Raw genomic sequence first — 17,750 nt, 5'->3', positions numbered from 1 at the left:
GTCTGTATTAGCTCTAATTAAATTAAATAACTGAAGAAAATGAATGCTTTGATGTTGAGTGTTCGTGTATTGTTTAAAGGATTTGATCCAGATGCAAGTGGCTTGTTCTTTGAAGATAAGGAACAAAGCCATAGCTCTGTTGTGTGGGTGGCTTCTTTAAGGTAATTGCTTACTGCAGTGTTATAAGTTCAAGGGCATATCACATTTCTTATGCTGAGCTACTGTCTTTAATATTGTCTTCTTGTTTACTTCACAGATTTAAGATAATGAACTCTTAGTAAGCTAGCCAATTTAAACAATATGTACTGTAACATTTGTAAAGTATTTACATTTAATTGACCATAATAGCAGCGATAGGGGAAAAAAAATCAACCTGGAAAACCAGTAGCTCAGATTCTTTAGTGTCATATAGTACCTGTTAATAAATTTCCAATTTGTAGAGGTTTATTTAACCGCTAGATACACAGTACTGTCTAAGTCCTTCATTGATTAGAATAAAAGATGCCTGCTTCTCAGTGAAGAAAACAGAGGAATAGTTAGATTATTTTGAATAAGAAACAGTAGGTTTTGAATGAGGACCAGTAATAGGCTCAATACTTATGTATACAATGAAAATACGGATTAGAGAAATACAGATTTTTCAGAGGTTTATTCTTTTGTTACTGTAGGAAGAGTTTCCATCTATAGTGAATGACTATCAATTGTTTTCATTGTGATGCTAAGGTTTTTGGTAATTTCTGTTTGTCTGGGAAATACATATCTTATATATTCATACATACGTGAATGAAAAGAAATGTTCTTTGGGTTTCTTCCGAGTATTCAATGTTTCATATATTTTGGGTTTTTACTATGCAACATTCATTGTTGCATTATGTATTATATGTAGGTAGCTCTGCATTTAGGAAATGCTATGCTGCTGGTCATTCAGACACCTTTTTAAAAAGAAAACGTAACACTTTGGGAAAGCCTGAACCAGCTGAGAAAACAGATTTAATGAAACTTTTTGATTTAGCAGATCAGATTAGAAACAGAATGATTTGATGTTTGTCTTACTGTATCTCACAAAGCTATGCTGTAGTCCTTCTGAATTCAAGCATCTGGATTAAAATAATACCACTTGGAGTCATTGTTTAAACACAAACATATTAGACCATTAATAAAAAAAAATTCATTCCTTTCATCTGCATCATGAACTAAAGATGATTGACTCCTATAGCAGTAGTGACACATCAGAAGCTTCACTGAAACTGAAAGGAGCTAGTTAAGAGATTAAAGTGTGCCAAATTAGATCTTGAATGGTTAGGTAAATAGGAGGAGAGATTTAAAGTAACGAAGCTATAGACCTGACACAGCAGCAAATTTACCGAGGTCCTTTGCAACAGGTCTTAAAATAAGTGAATGCTGTCTGCAAACTGACAATGTAAATACTGAATGAAACAGAGTGTGAAAATTAAAGTAAGAATTTCTTAATACCTATAACATTTTATTGTGCACTACAGTCTCAAGCACAGTGTCATTGCATAGCTTGTAGAGTACATTCTGCATACGGATTCTATCATCTTAATCTGTATTCATCGGGTGTTAAAAGTTTAGTCATATTTCATTTATGCACACCACTAAGCAAAATGCCTTGTCTCTTGATTCTGCTACTACTACTACCAGCTTGGTTAATGCAGATTTTTGAAACTGCACTAAACTTGCAGTGTAAATGATTGTTGTTGTTTTATTGATCAACACATCAGCCATGTCACATAAAATTCTTTAATTCCTGAGATGGGTAAGGAGATCACAAATTCTACCATTCAAGTTAACAAAGCTAATACCTGGGGTCATCCAGAATTCCCAAATTTTCTGTGATTAAATTCTTTTTCTCTGCTTAAATATGAAAAATCCTGATACATTCTACCTTATTTAGACTCTGCACACAACCACCACAACCTAAAAGGAGAGAAGGGGCAGTGCTGATTGTTTAAATGTTGATTCAAAAACCAGACTTTATAAAGATGTTCAGGAAGCTCTGTTTACAATGATAAAGTACACATTAATCACGAAGGCCAAATGGCATTCCAGGTTGTTTTAGAATTTAAGACTGGACATGATTAAAATGTATTTTGTCAGAGTTTTAATACAACAAATGCTGCTTGCTTTGTCTTCAATTTCAGTTCCAGCATGTTTTATAGCTGTTGCTGTGTTTATGTCAAGGAGATTATTTTGGAATTATATATGTTTAAAGCAGTAATGCATTCAGTAATGATGCATGGGTGCACTTCTTTAACAGCTGGCTAAGCTATTTTGATTTTTGGAATGATTGTAATTTGCAAGGGTGGTGTTTTTTTTCATTTAAGAAGATGGTTCTTTGGAAATTGTGTAATATACATCTCGTGATGTATGTGTATGTAAGAGTCAATGAAGTTTTAAAGAGTTTGCATAAAAAGCATATAAATGTAAATATTTTTTGTATGAGTGCATTTCAACATCTATTGAGGGACTCTCTCTTCCAAGGCACTATCTTTTGTAACTTTTACTTCTTCAGAGCAAGTTAGCCGAAAGTTTAAAAGACCCTGGGGCCACATTGTCTGCAGGTACATAGCTTGGTCAATTCCATATACTTAAACTAAGGAATGCTGATTTATTACAAAAATCTGGCTCATACACAGAAATGAAAAATTTAATGCTTGGTAACTGCATGTATTTAGTATTATTTATATTCATCTATGTTAGAAAGAGCTTTAGATTGTTTGCCACATTCTGTTATAAACAGTACTTGTGACCTTCTCTGGGAAAGTTTTCCTGCAAGCTTTTAGCTTCAGCAGAGAGAAGCAAGTTTTCTTTGTCACATAGATTTCCATTCAGTCTTGCTATGGTAAAGGTTGAGTGTTTCCACTTCTTCTATCTCGCTTACATAATCAGCAAAATGCTGTCACCATACCACCTTCCTCCTGCTATTCTGTGCCACATCTTCAAAAAGCCTTAACAGTAAACATCCCAAAGGTTTTGGCCCAGATAAGACCAGAACCACCTAGCGACAGCAAGCACTCTGAGAGCAGCAGACTGGGGAGCAAGAAGGATAAGAAAGAAGGCAAGATCATCCAGGGTCTGCTCTGCCTTCTAGTCTCTTTCTCATATTACTGTTACAGAGTTTGGCTCAGCTGCATTTGCCCCTTTAAACCCTTCTAATCAGTTAATGGCCCATTCAGCCACCCCTTTGGGTCTTACAGACATCACGGGCAGTTGGTACTTTCCTCTTCCAGCTTGAAGTGAGGGAACAGGAGGGCCAAGCCTGTCAGCTAGCAATGCCCTGTGGATGCAATGCATGGTTGGCATTTAGGATGTCAGATTACTTCCTGGGCTGAGGGATCAGTCCCACACCACCTGGAGCTGCAAAGCCCAGACAGGATGAGAGGGAAAGAGAGAACTGCAGCAATTGAAAATAATATAATTTAAAAATACCTTAAAGAAAACACGCAGAAGGAAGCAAATAAACTTTGAATTATATGAGTTGAAAGCTGAGAGTATGCTAGAGCGAAGGCAGTTTGTGTACTCTCAACGCATGACCCTTATCACCATTGTGCCCAGCTTCTTTAACATGCATGAATAAGAACAACTCTGCTGGGAAAATAAGGCAAACATCTCTTTGCTTGAAGTGCTTAATTTTGAAATGTACTTCTAATCTTTCCTCCCTGAAGAAGTAATGTATACATTTCAGCCCAAAAGACTGTATTGAGTTATTAAGTATTTTGAAGTGCAGCTGAAAACTACCATTGAAATTTCAGAATACGTGCTATCTAAAGTGATAAGCACTCCTTTCTACTACTTCATGAGATAAACACTTCATGATGTGTTCAGATTGTCTAAATTCCAGAGATTTATATTTCTTCTTGGCTTAATCCAGACCCTAAAAGGCACCCTATAAATACTGCGTTCACCATCACAGGTGGGTTTAAGGCCATCTGCGCATGGTCCCTGGGATAGGAACTGCATGTTTCAAAGGAAGATGCATGGTTGTTGTGATTCAACCCCAGCCACCAGCTAAGTACCCCATAGCCACTCAGTCACTTCCCTTCCCTGGTGAGACATGGGGGAGAATTTGCGGGTGGGGGTGGGGTGGGGAAGGTAAAACCTGTGGGTTGAGGTAAGAATAGTTTAATAATTGAAATAAAGTAAATAATAATGGCACTACCACTACTAGTAGTGATAATAATGGAGGTAAGAAAGAGAGAGAGGAATAAAACTCAAGAAGGACAAGTGGTGCACAATACAGTTGCTCAGCACCTACTGGCTGATGCCCATCCAGTCCCCACGCAGCAATCAGCCCCTTCCAGCCAACTCCCCCCAGTTTATATACTGAGCATGGTGTTCCATGGTATGGGATAACCCTTGGGTTAGTTTGGGTCAGCTGTCCTGACCGTCCTCCCTCACGGCTTCTTGTGCACCTGCTCACTGGCAGAGCACAGGAAACTGAGAATTCCTTGACTTAAGCTAAGCACTACTTGGCAACAACTAAAACATCAGTGTCTTATCAACATTATTCTCACACTAAATCCCAAACACAGCACTGTACCAGCTACTAAGAAGAAAATTAACACTATCCAGCTGAAACCAGGACAATGGTGTAAAGAAACCTTTGTTGGCCCAAGTCCAAGGAGTATTTCATTCTTTATGTGGCTTAGTCATTTCAATAACTATCATAGTATAATGATTCTTAAACAAATGATAGAAGACACCTAACTTCTGCCCACTGACTAGTGGTATGAAGGAGTAAATTAAACTGAGCTGGTCACCTTTAAAACACAAATTCTTATATGTAATGCAACAGTTCCCCACTGGAACCACTGTGCACTGCACATGAAGCAAAGGTTGCAATTGCCTTCCCATGCCTCTCACACACGTTGCAAAGTAGGAGGACGTTGGCTTAGGGCCTCATCTCTTTCCTTCAATGTGACTAGGGCCATGGGGATCAGCCTTTTAGATGTCTGGCCATCCCCTCTGCTTTGTCACTGTGTCTACTCACTTTTACATAGGCTGGCAGCAGGAGTTTACACTCCTTGTGCCATGTCAGTTCAGACACTTCCATACAAAGAAATGAATCATCTGAAGCCTGAGAGCTTTTGCAGGACCCTCCAATCTGACAGACAGCCTTCTGGAGGAGCCATTACCTACCTTTATTCTTGAAACTTACCACTTCACATAAACACTCATCTGGTCGACAGATCAGAAGATTAAATTTTTTCACTGGCAAGTAAGAAATCCAAGTAAAAGCTAGCAAGCTATCCAGGCTGTTTGGAAACCCATGGCAGATATCACTGGAACCCGAAAAGCAGCCAGGCTTCAAGCACTCTGAATACAAAAGCTTCAGTCTATTTTCCACAACCGTGAAGAGAAGTGGGGCACTTCCATTGCTGTTGTGAGTACATGGCAGCTACAGGGCTGGGCCTCAAAGTTGCGACCCACTTCTCAGAGAAGAGGTACTGGTATCTCAGTCTGTTTTCTGTATTGCATGATAGGAGTGCAGCATTAACTCCCATGCATGAATTATGGAAGCAGACATCATGAGTATGATTATAAATTCAGAATAAGTGAACAAATTAGTTTTGAAAAGGGAAGATGCTGATTTGCACAATAAGACACGTGTTAGCATTCTGTGTGGGCAAAAACATGGCAACAGCACATGCGAATAAAAGCATTGCAATATCTGTGTTTTAGCTCTGTTCTTTCACAATTCCTACCTAGCACGTTATGTAATCTAGCATGTTATCGTAATTTCCTTTTAGTCGCAGTGACGTGACATGGTAATGCAGTAATAAGAAAAAAAATCTCATGTAGACACATTAAGGAGAGAAATATCAAAATTATACATTAATCAGGAGACGTTTGGAAAGATTCCAAATAAAATTAAAAATGAACTTTGGCCTTTCAAGAGCTCACTGATAAAACAGTCAGGATATTTGGTGGGTTTACGATAAAGAAATGGTTATGCAGAGATAATGCTACTATGTTTTCAAGTACCGTTACTAACTCACTAGTATTCTGAAATGTCATGTTCAAAATATAGCCTTTGAAATACTGTGGGACCACAAGATCTAAAGAGCATGAAAGGAACTTACTGTCCATTCTTTAATCTGCTTGCCACAAACATCCTTTCTATTGTTTAAGGGTCTGTAAACATAAAGGCTTGAATTTTATGCTGTACAGTTGGCTCTTGCCTGCAAACTCTATTTCTAAATCATAGGTTTACAACCTGTAAAGAAGCCAGTAAACTTGTTTGAGGATGTCTGTGGTACAGAAGGGTTTTATTAATGCCCATAGTTGTCACTTCTTTATAGCAACAAGTATAATTATTTACAGCAGAAGGGTCAATTTCAGTTTCATTGAGGGAACAGTACAATAATTGCTTATGCTGTAAAAATGCTGTAATTCTTTTTTGTTATATAGTAGAACTTGTCCTTGGACTTTTACTGTGACTTGAGTTAGAATTTATGGTACGTGTTGCGTGGGCACGCGTGGTGCAGTTTCACATGTCCTGCTGGCTTGTTCAGAAATTTCCATGGTATTTTACTGTGAATTCAAACATAGTCCCTGGGTAAAAGGAGCATTGATTCTTGATTTAAGTAGCAATTTGTGTCACTGAGAACCCAGCATGTAATGCTATCTGTCATTTAGCAATGCGATTAATAAAAATTAATCTGTGATAAATAAGGCAAGCTAGAGAGGTTCCAGAATAAAAGAAAGAATAGATTATTCCATATCTCTGAAGAGATTACTTTTCAGTTTCGTAACTCACCAATACATTCTCATGGGTTATGGTCATAATTAGCAACTGAAAAATTTGCTGCACTGTTACGAGGCTCTGCCTTTGGTGTTGGGTTTTTTTTACCTTCCCTCCACATGTGGACCTAACGTAGGATGCAGTAGAGACTGTATCTTTGCATAATTACTAATGATAGTTGTCTCTGTATTGCTTACCTCTCATTCTGACAGTGCGATAGTCCAGTTCAGCTAGGCTAGTTCTCTGCTAACGTCGTTTGGACCACTGGGTTTTTCCAGTCTCCCTGGTGAAGGCTGAAGTCCAGCAGCAATTCAGCTGGTGAATCATAAACTCTTGGAACTCATACCCTATTTTGCTGGCTTTGGACTGCCAACTTCAGTTAGAATTGATAAAACATGTTTTTGTTAAATCTGCTTACTAAAATGAACAGCTCAGTCTCTGAGTATGCAAGACACAGAACACAGTGTCATTTTTCCATGATCCCTTTGCAAGGACTGGCTACTCAGTGCTCCACTTAGCCTACCTGAGCTCAGACTTTAGGCGTGCATATTTACTGATGAATTCTGTATGCCCTGTACCATTCTCTGATACTGAGGCCAACTGGCTAAAACTAAATCATGTTCACACTGCAGAGCTCCCAGGCACAACGACCACCTACAGACTGCCAGCTGGAAATGGGCCCTGCTTCACATCTAGAAATTCTGGGGACACTGGTAGCTGGCTGGTGCCAAAGGCCTTGCTGGGGACCTTTCAAACCATTTAACAGGAAGGGCGATGTTGCATTTCTCTACTCAGTCTCCTTTTATCCCTATAGCTTAGATGGATTTTAGGCAGCTCAGTGTTAGCAAGTCTGAGCCAGCAGCCTGTTGTCAAGTACTGCTGTGTTCTCAGTAAACCAGTAGAAACCTCTAACTAGGAGCACAAAGTTCTTACAGCTCCTCCTAGGCAAGCAAGAGACCTGAAGTCTTTTTTCGTTTCTCATGAGACTTTTAATGTGTTATATTTTAGATGGTCATTGAATACAAACAGAAATAATGGACAGAATAGAATAGGAGAGTCTGTTCAGTTAGGTTCCTTCATGAATGCTCTCTTGGATCTCTTGTGTTTCTCTGTCAGCATACTAGTCCAACCTCAGCAGGAGACCACAGTAATGCTGTTCAGATGGCTAGAGGGTGGGAGTGGTATGGTAAAAGCCTCTCAGGTTGAAAACAGTATTGAACCCTGGTGTCCGGTTTCTGAGAACACACTCAAGTTCTTAGGTTATTGTGGAAAAAGCTGGCATGACTGCTAACGTCTCGAGACAGCTCAGACATTTGTATCCTAAGCAGATGTAGACCTATATACAGTAAAGCCTCAAATAAATTGCCTTTCCGGTCTTTAATGTAAACATCGACTTCTGGCTGAGTTTATGTAGGTCCTCAGTGATGGGCACATTGATCACTCTGTAGCGACAGTATGAGAAGTACAATTCCACCTTCATCTCAGAGTAGCCCTCTGGAGTTGTAAAGAGACGTGTTTATCTTTTCCACTGTGTGCAGGGTATTTCTGGGCACTTGCCTTGAGAGGGAGAGGTGTTTAGGAACCATAATAAAAGAGTTATGAGCATCGCTGGAAATTACTGCATTGCATGATTTTTAAAGGTGTACTGAGTTTATATATAGCTGAGTTCAAACACGGAACAACTAGAGCACTCCTTGGAAATGTAACAAAGGGATGCTGTTGCCCTTTGTTTACTGAAGTACGACAGGGATTTATTTTTGTTTTACTGTGTGCTGTGGAAGGACTGGAGGGGGAGTACGCAAGTCAGCTACATTTCCCCAAGTGGTTGTTGAATGGGATTATGTGAGCATGTACTTTCTGGAGACATTTTAAAGTCATTTTCTGACAACATGTATCACAATAGCCGTATGTTAGTTTGTAGCCACAGTGCTGAATGACCCATTCTGAATTCCTGTAAAATTGTGGTTAGGAGTTGTCAGGCATATACAACCCACTGCTGTCTCTCGGAGCTTTCACTGCTGATCTTACTGTGTATTATGCATGTGTGTTTTCCATGTCCTTGACATCAATGTGAAATTAGATTTTCCACTATGGCTTATCATCTCACTACAGTTCTTTCGTTTACATGGGGGTTTGGATCTCATCAGTACTTTTACTCTCAAGTGCTGGATGCCAAAGTGAGATGTCCCAAATGAAAAGTATGGAGTTGTTTTTAGTGGTTGTTCACCCATTTGACTTAATAAGCACTCAAGTCGGTCTTGCAGGTCATATTGGAAGCCATAGCTGCTTGGGCCGTTTGTACTGAAGCCTTGGCAATGTTGCACATCAATCTGCTTTAACCATATCATAGATTTTATAGTTTTTGTGGTTCCATTGCTTTTAATTCATAAGTATTTAAATTGACTATGTATTTTTAAGTGGTTCACAAAAGCTTTAAACCAGTGGCCATGAACATGTTCATTGTGCTGTATTGTGAAGTACTGAATTATCAACTGAGAGGTGACCCAATAACATTCTGCATGTTTTGTTTATAGATGTCTAAGTATAATACATCATAATCCATTTGGCAATAGAAGTAGATCCTGCCTGCAGCACTGGATTGGAATGCTGCACAGAAAATTCTGAACAGCCTTCAGGATTAATCTCCTACAAGTAGGATGAGATACAAAGTTTGCATTTTATGAGCTAATAACTAGGATGCAAGTAGTAAGGTAGAGGCTCATTTTTGGAAATAGCAGAGAATAAAGTGTGTATTGGTGGCTTGTGGTATGTGAATCATCAAAACATGGTATGTCTGTGAAATAGACAAAGAGACCATACACAGCAGGTGGGGTTTCCAGCAAAGGTGACAAGCTGTAAATGCCAGTGTACAAGACATTGGCAAGACCTCATGTGAACTCCTGTGCCTAGTTCTGATCTGCCAAGAAATAATAATTTTACTAGCACCACAGCAGCAAAGCGTTACAGCATAAATGATCAGGGAACTGGCAAACCTGTGTTACATGTGGAGGGACCAAGAGAACTAGACTTGTTTCAGCTAGCCAATTAAGGCCAAAAGAAGACATGGTTGTTCTCTAAAAATACATCAGAGGAATAAACTTCAGAGAGGAAAAAGAAGAATTTCAGTTCAGAGAGCATGTAAACGAAGAGCTCAGATATAAAGACCCTACCCAGTGGTGAACTGAAGTTCTGAAACAGGTACAGATAAAAGTATCAGGAAGGTGATACTAGGTAAATTTATTAAAATTATGAGATGCAGTATTTTGTGAGAATTAGTCACGGTGGTGCCAGAATTCTTTTTCCAGTTTTCTATACATGGCAGCACACAGAAAAGCACAAGCTTTTGTCAAGGTGCTCACACAGACTAGGGTTGTCTTCACCAAGGATCCAAAAGTCAGTGGGGTTTTTCTCACAATTTAGGTCACAACACAGAAGTTACCTGTACCATTTTCTTTGCCTTTTCCATAGACTCTTTGACAATGATGCATGTTCATACTGATGTTGACCTCAGGATTTTTTCTTCCACTGTTGTGATTTTTGAGCAAGTTTGTACAAACCCTTTGTTCACTAGGAAACATTAAATGGTTGCATTAAAAAAAGATTCTGTTACTAATGCATATGTGTATAGCAGGAGGACTGTGATTTCCAGGACCAAGTAATTTGGGGGAATTTCTGACTCCCAGTATAAATAATTTTGATTGACCCAATCTGTGTCTACTAAAGGATTTTGATCATGCATTGCAAGCAAGCAATGAATGTTTTTATTTGATATTAAGTGGTATTAAAGGAGATGAAAGAATAAAAAGGAGTGCTACATGGAAAGAGGAAGAAAAGCAATAGATGTGCTCCAAGTGCAACACTGTCATTTCCCATACTGGTTGCTGAAAGAGTATTCATTTTACTGAACATTAACATGAAAACTTTCCTTCTGTTACACTGTTCATTTAAGTAGGAAAGGAAATCACTGGCATTTACAATGAGCATCACGACTCTAAAGCACTGCTAAGTAAAAGCTAATCTGCTCAACTGGATTACATTAAATGACATAAAAAAACATTAGAGTCACTTACTGGGCTCTACAACTGAAATCAGCAGCTCTTTAGTCAGGAGCACTATAAATGCCTCAGCCTAAAGCAGTCTCAGAGAGCTATAGGACAGAAGTCTATAGATGTATAAAAATGCTGAATTTAGGGAGAAATTACCATGGGGAAATCAGAGGAGGGCAAACGAATTAACTGTGTTCTCACATCTAGAGTTGAAGCTGTTTTCAAGATTAGCCTCATAGGGCAGCAGAAGCACAAGGGCAAAATCTCATCTGTATTTAACAGTTGTGCTAATCCTGAACTGTGCAGAATCTTTTATCTATGGCCAGATTTCCTGTGGGAAGAGCTGTACGATGTCATGCTGCCAAGGTTTCTATGCCACCTAATCCTACTAGAGTCATTCCCAGTGCAGGGAAGAGGACGAGTTATACGTTCACTGGCAGAATAGAAGGTCAGCCTTGTATTTATCCACAGAAGTCCTGAGAAACTGGAGATGATGCTACAAACCCTGACTGTTTTTCTGTGTCTGCCTGCATCATTCTGCACTGCTGATTAGTGTGCCCTGCAGAGCCTTTTTGCAGAGAAGAAACGATGAAAGCGAACACAGAGAGTAATCTCCATTTCCAAATTGCTGGACCAGAACCCACTGCATTTAAGTTGTGGAAAGAGGCAATAGCACTGATACGAGAATTTTGTTGTGGTTATTTTGCTGTGGTCCTGCTCTCCCACAGCAAAGTCAGCAGGAGAAAATGCATCCTCTGCCTTGGAATGCTTAAGGGGTAACCCTAGGCTTTTCAGTTGCAACTGAAACACAGGCATGTGCTGCTTTCCACCAAGTCTCTCATGAAAGCATAGCATCTGGCAGAAGGAGAAAATGGACAAATGAAACATCTTAAACCACCGCAACAGATCTGTTTGAGCTAGTCTATCCATGCTCCATGTTGTATCCCCTGGTTGAATAGATTAAAAACTTCATATCCTCTGTGAGTGCTTTAATGAGCAGTAAACAGTTGTCAAGCTTTGAATCAAAAAACCTGTTGAAATTGTCTTGTGTATTCATTCAGCTGCCTCAGCAAATATTTTTCTTTGTGTGCTGCACACAAACCAGCAGGTTGCAGAGCACCCTTGAAAAAGGGAGAAAGTAAGCATTCTCCCTCTACTTAAACCACTCATTTTAATACACCTATTTGCTTAAATCCGCAGCCCAATTCAGTAGTGAGTTTTCAGTACACAGCTTTGTAGAATATAGAAAGATCTCATTCTTTTAGTGTTAGTATTGTGTCATTAATCCATTAGCTGATCTCCTGCTCCAAATACTACTTCTTCATATCTATGTAGTATCCAGGCTCCTTGACCTATTTGCATATGCATATTATTTTGCATTCATAAATAAGAGCTGTGCAACTTGCCATTGTTACATTTGCAAAGTATCCACACCTCATGGACACTTTCTAGTGTACAGTCACAGCACTGCCGGAGTTTGTGGTTTACTAAAAAATATTGAAGAAGAATATTGCTTACTTGTAATCGGTTTTTCTTAGTAGAAGTGATTTTGTTTTATTTTTTTAACCCCTGAAGATGCTGCAGTGTATGTGCAGATCTTTATGTTGCAATTTTAAACCTATAAGCTGTATATTTCTTTTTCCTCCTTTTTGCGAACTGTGTCCCTAGGAATTTGCAGAGAACAGAATAAAAACCACTACTTTAGGGTGCAGCTCTTACATAATAAATATAAATTGTGAGTTGAATACAGGAGAATGAGCAATAGTGCATCTTATTGTTTATGTATGGATTTAGACCTGAAGAAATCTTCCTATTCTTTAAGAACATCACATTATTTCTTGAAGTATTTTTTTCATTATCCTTATACTTTATCTTTGTGTAGCTACTGATCTTCTTCAGGGCTATTGAGGAAGAAACCTGTGGTTTGCAAGTGGTCCTGTACTTTTCTACTGAAAGTAGAAATTACTCAGGCAGGCTCTCACATGAAGACTGCCTCTTTTTCTGTTACTCCATTCCTTGTAATTCCAGTACAATATTTTATCACATTATATCCAGCAACTCTGAATTTTGCAGAATAACAACAACATAGTATGGTATTTCTTAAAAAAAAAAATTTGAATCTCAAAATTATTTAGTGGAAATAACACATTAATCCTATGTAGATGTAAAGAACTAGGAGTGTCCCTGTTAGTGGGAGTCTGTCTTCCTGTTTTCTTGGGAATCCCAAGTGAACTGGTCATTTAGACCTTGCTAGATCTATTCTCTACCTAATTTGTAAAGACAGGGTAATAGCACTGTGTTATGTTCTTTAATAGAAAAAATAAGTAATTTGTTTTTTCTTTGCACCCTGGCTTAACATAGCAGGAAGGCACCAGGTGGAATCTGATGGTTCAGGTGCCATCAAGGACTTTGCTGGAGCTGCGTGTTGTAATGAACCTTTCCATTCTAGTCAGAAGCAGACCTACAATTTGCAAGCAGTACTGTGCTTTCATTGACTATCAGAGAGTCAGATTACACTTTCAGAAATGCTACCAGTGACTCTGATAAGATGGGCTGTGTGATCTCACAGGTTGTTGCATATTTGTTTGCATGTGTTCAGACTCCTGGAATTTCCTTTTGTTTCTTCCTCACTGATCTGTACTTCACTACCATTGTGCATTAATATTTTCTTTCTCTCTGACAGATTGAAAAGAAAGGATCAGTCAGCTCTGCCATGGCTTTCAGTTTTGAATATTTCCTTCAGATCCCCTCTAACTTCGTTCTTTTTCAAACTAAATTATTTTAGACAGTTTTGCTTTCTTTAATTGTTTTCAGTCTCTGACAAGACTACTCCTTTTTCCATGCTTTCCGGTTGTTTTATGAATTGGCCTTGGCAACCTGAAAACTGCTGAGTTAAATGGTGTAATAATGGCTTATAAAAGCACCTCAGTCGCTGTACCAAGATATTTTTATCTCATATTTATGAACTTATCATTTTTCTGTGTTCTTTTTAGAAAGAAATTAAGCAAAGAACATAAAGCTTATTAAGAAGCTTTGAAATGGTCTTTGGATCATTCCAAGTATCCTAAATGTAAATTCATTGAAAGTATGTTTTCTGGCTTGGTACCAAAATATATTGCCATAGCTTCAGCAAAATTCGTAGAAATAGAAATCACTGTTACATAGTTCTTCAGACAATTAAAATCTTATTTTATGATATAATGGCACATTTTAGCCTGCAACAATACATAAGATTGCTCGGTTCTTATGATTAACAACTATGCATAGGATTTCAAGGTCATATTATTTGATTTGGACTAACTTGTTTTGTTTGTCTACACAAACAACTAACCTGTTGTGCTTGTTTACAGTCTGGTAACATTTTAAGTCTTTGGTAATTCATCTGACTCCACACTCAGGTAAATCAAACAGATGAACAGAAAATTATTTATTAAGAAGGCTTGAAATAATTTATATTATACTGCTGGTATTTTTTGGGAAAAAAAAAAAAAAAAAGGCTTTCTAAGATAGTAGGACCACATCTTCTATAGTCTGGTGCTGAGAAACTGCCAATCTGACTGAAACAAAGACTCTTAGAATCAACTGCTAATTCTTATCGACTTTTATACCATATAAGGTGATCATTTTGCATACTGTGTATGATATCTAACCTTTAATTATAATTGCTGTGACATTGTGCTTGTTACAAATTTCTAATTACTAAATTGCAATGACATCAAAGAAAAATATGCTCAGATAAAAAATCTTTAAATTAGTTAAGTCAAAAAAATCAGCAGCAAAAATCTTTCATCTTGACCTAATTTACTTGAAATTCTATGCCTGATGTGAAGACTAATAACAGGTGGCCTTTTAGGGAGCGCACAGCTTGAATCTAATGTTCTAGTTGTTCTTTTATTATCCCAAACCTCTATAACTAAAGGATTTTTTCACCCTGCCCTTTGTTCACAATATGGGACTGTAATTGAGTTCATATTTCTCACCCAACATTTCAGCTGTAATTAATATTTTATTATATCAGATTTTATCACTAAATAGCCTAGCAGCAGGGTATTGAGCCACACACACACTCCCACATACATGTACACACACAAAAGCAATTGTGACTTACTGATGCCAAGCAAGTTTCATGTAATGAGTTATGGTTGAGAGAATACAAAATACATTCATGGTACCCAGCTAATATTCCAAAGCAATTTAGGACTGATCTTATCTTGATCAAACCAGGACAAAGAGAAATTAAAGTTACAAGAATGAAATATTCAACACTGTTATTATATCAAACGTGGCATCTAAGAAAAATTGTCTGTGCAAGACCAGCTATTATCTGTTTTCATTATTATATTTTATGAGCAACAACAGTTTAGGTCATATGCTTTTTTTACTAGGAGTTACACACTCTGTTACACAGTTACTCACTGTTGTCTGAGCCTTGCTAAGCATGAGCACCTCCACAGCATGACAGATGTAAAAATCTGAGCATTTAAATTGATAATGCTATTTTTTCTTTAAAATGGAATAAACCAAAATGCCTTCTTTTCACCGCACTGCAGCATGAGGGGTTTTTGTTACTCTAAACTATTTTGGCTGAAATAAGGTGTTTTAGTAGAAATTTTGAAGACGGAGGCAGTCTTATCATATAAATAACTGTAAACAAGATTGGACAGCAATGTTTCCTAAACCTAGATAACTTTGATGATCAGTCGTTTTCCTTATAAAAGCCTCCCACATAATTTGGGACTGACATTCCTGCTCCAGGCAGGATTTTACAGAAATCCCCCTCCCATTTTGCCTCTCCCTGTCTGTTTGTCCTCTTTTCCTCTGTGCCACTCTCTCTCCTCATCCCCCTCTCATGCTCCTCCTCCTTCCCCCATTCCCTCCTTCCCTCCCTGCTTTGAATAGATGATTGCTGGAAATGAATACCCGAGACAGAGTTCACCAGCAGGATAGCGTAGAGGCAGCCCTGTAGTTGAAATGGTCTGTTAATTCTTTGGTAACAACAGAAACAGCCTCTTGAAACATCTCTCTGCAACATTTCTATTATTATTATTTTTATTTGTTTGTACATAACAAAGTTGCCCAGATAATGAGTAGGCCTGCCTTCCCCAAGGGAGAGCTCTGTTGTAGAGATGAAGAGGAGCTAAGCCTCTTCACATGGCCAGGGGAGGAATTACAGTGTGTTTCTGAAAACTGTAGTCTTACTGTGGTAGGAAGGATGGCTACGAGATAGAGCACTGGGGCTTAATGCAGAAGAGAAAACAGTTTTATTTCTGGTGTGGGTAGGGACAACTTCTGTAGCTTTCTGCAAATCATGCTTTCGCCACTCCTTTGTCTAAAAATAAAATAAATGCATATAGCATATTTACTTTCTAAAGAAAAAGGGGAAAAGTCATTTACGTATGGTTGTGAACAACTTGGCAATGGTGGGTAGTGTTGTAATAAGCAGATGTATGTATAGCTAACCGTATGAAGAGGTTGGTTTGGGGTTTTTTTACTCACCTCTTCCATGTTGCTCACCAGAAGATCTCAGAATAATGGCTTTGTGGAATATTTTGTGGAATTATTATCCTTATAATCCATCACTGGTTTTCATTCGTTTTAAAGCCATATTGTGAGCAAACAACAAAGGAGATAGGAGGCATCCCTATTTTATTCTGCTCTGTAGTGAAGTCAGCCTCAAAGCCCTGGAGAATCTGAAGCCTTAGGTTAGTTCAGTTTAGACCAGCATCATTTAAGTTAGTGATACTGCTGCTTGGGCTTTAAATTAAGAGCATAAAGCCTTGTGGAGGGAGATCAATAGTATCTGGTGTCTACGGAGACCCTACACTCAGTAGGAATAAAACTTGTTCACTTGCAAAATGAAGAAAGGAAATACTCCTTGGCTTGTGTGCGCTATGTAATATATCTAAGATAATAATTAAACTTTCTGGAACATCATTAAGTTAAGGTTTACACTTGATTTTATGCTGTTTTCCTAAGAAAACAAAGCTTATGTCTATGTGTTCCTTCCCTAATTAATATTGGAAATTTTCAAGTGCATATGAAATAGTTTAAATATTGCATAAATTGTAAGTTTCTCCCACATTTTGGAGTCTCTGGGTACAGTGGAAAGACCCAGATTAGCATCTATGATGGATAGGCTGTGTTATGGCATGAACTAATTGGTTCATTTCATTTGGTCCATCAGTAGACAGCTACAATTCACATACCAGCAAGCCCACGTGTAGCCCAGAAGCATCCACACAGCATGTGTTGCCTCTTTTCCAGCCAATATTTGGGAGATACTAAAAGGAGCTGAGCATATTGAGGGTGGGAGCTGGGTATCGCAGATGACATGTGGAATATGATGGGATTACGGCATGTTCTTGGGTACATATTCTGAACTTCTTGCTGTAAAACTCATAGCGTCTTAGTCTATTTATAAGGCTTTGAAGCATCTTCTGTTTCAAATGACATGTGAAGAACCCGGTACCACATCAATGTAAATTGAATGTTGTCCCATATACATGAAAGAGATTTTAGCAGAGAAGCATCTTGCAGCAGTCATTTTTGGATAAACAATTTCCCCCCCCAACCTCCCCCCCCGCCCCACCCCACGATTTCATAACTATATTATGAAATACAGTAACTTTATAAATTACATGAAATATGTTTGTAAAAGGTGTTTGGTTTCATAAAATAGTTATGAAATCAAAATTTTTTTGCAAACATATTGGATGTAAACCATGAACCATGAAAGGTACCCAAGTTGTTAAAAATGCTTTGTTTAAAGTATATCCATATTAGATAGACATAATTTTTCTTTTATCTTTTTACTACTACTTTTTCTTTTGCTTCTTGTTTATCAAAGGTGATGGTACATCTCAACCTGGTTTTAGTACATTTTTTGTTCTTCTATTTTGCTTTTATTTTTTTCTTTCCTTCTCTACATTCCTACCCTG

The 17,750-nt window shown here is 38.1% G+C and overlaps 1 protein-coding gene across 12 annotated transcripts in view; it reads left to right on the top strand.

Moving 5' to 3' along the window:
• PTPRM (protein tyrosine phosphatase receptor type M) overlaps positions 1-17,750 on the top strand; it is a 479,902-nt gene that overhangs the window by 271,861 nt on the left and 190,291 nt on the right. The gene's annotated exons all lie outside the window — the stretch shown is intronic.

Source organism: Falco naumanni, chromosome 3, assembly GCF_017639655.2.
Source record: "Falco naumanni isolate bFalNau1 chromosome 3, bFalNau1.pat, whole genome shotgun sequence".
Lineage (NCBI taxonomy): Eukaryota > Metazoa > Chordata > Aves > Falconiformes > Falconidae > Falco > Falco naumanni.
The sequence above is the reverse complement of the archived record's forward strand: the minus strand, read 5'-3'. Positions and strand labels throughout refer to the sequence as shown.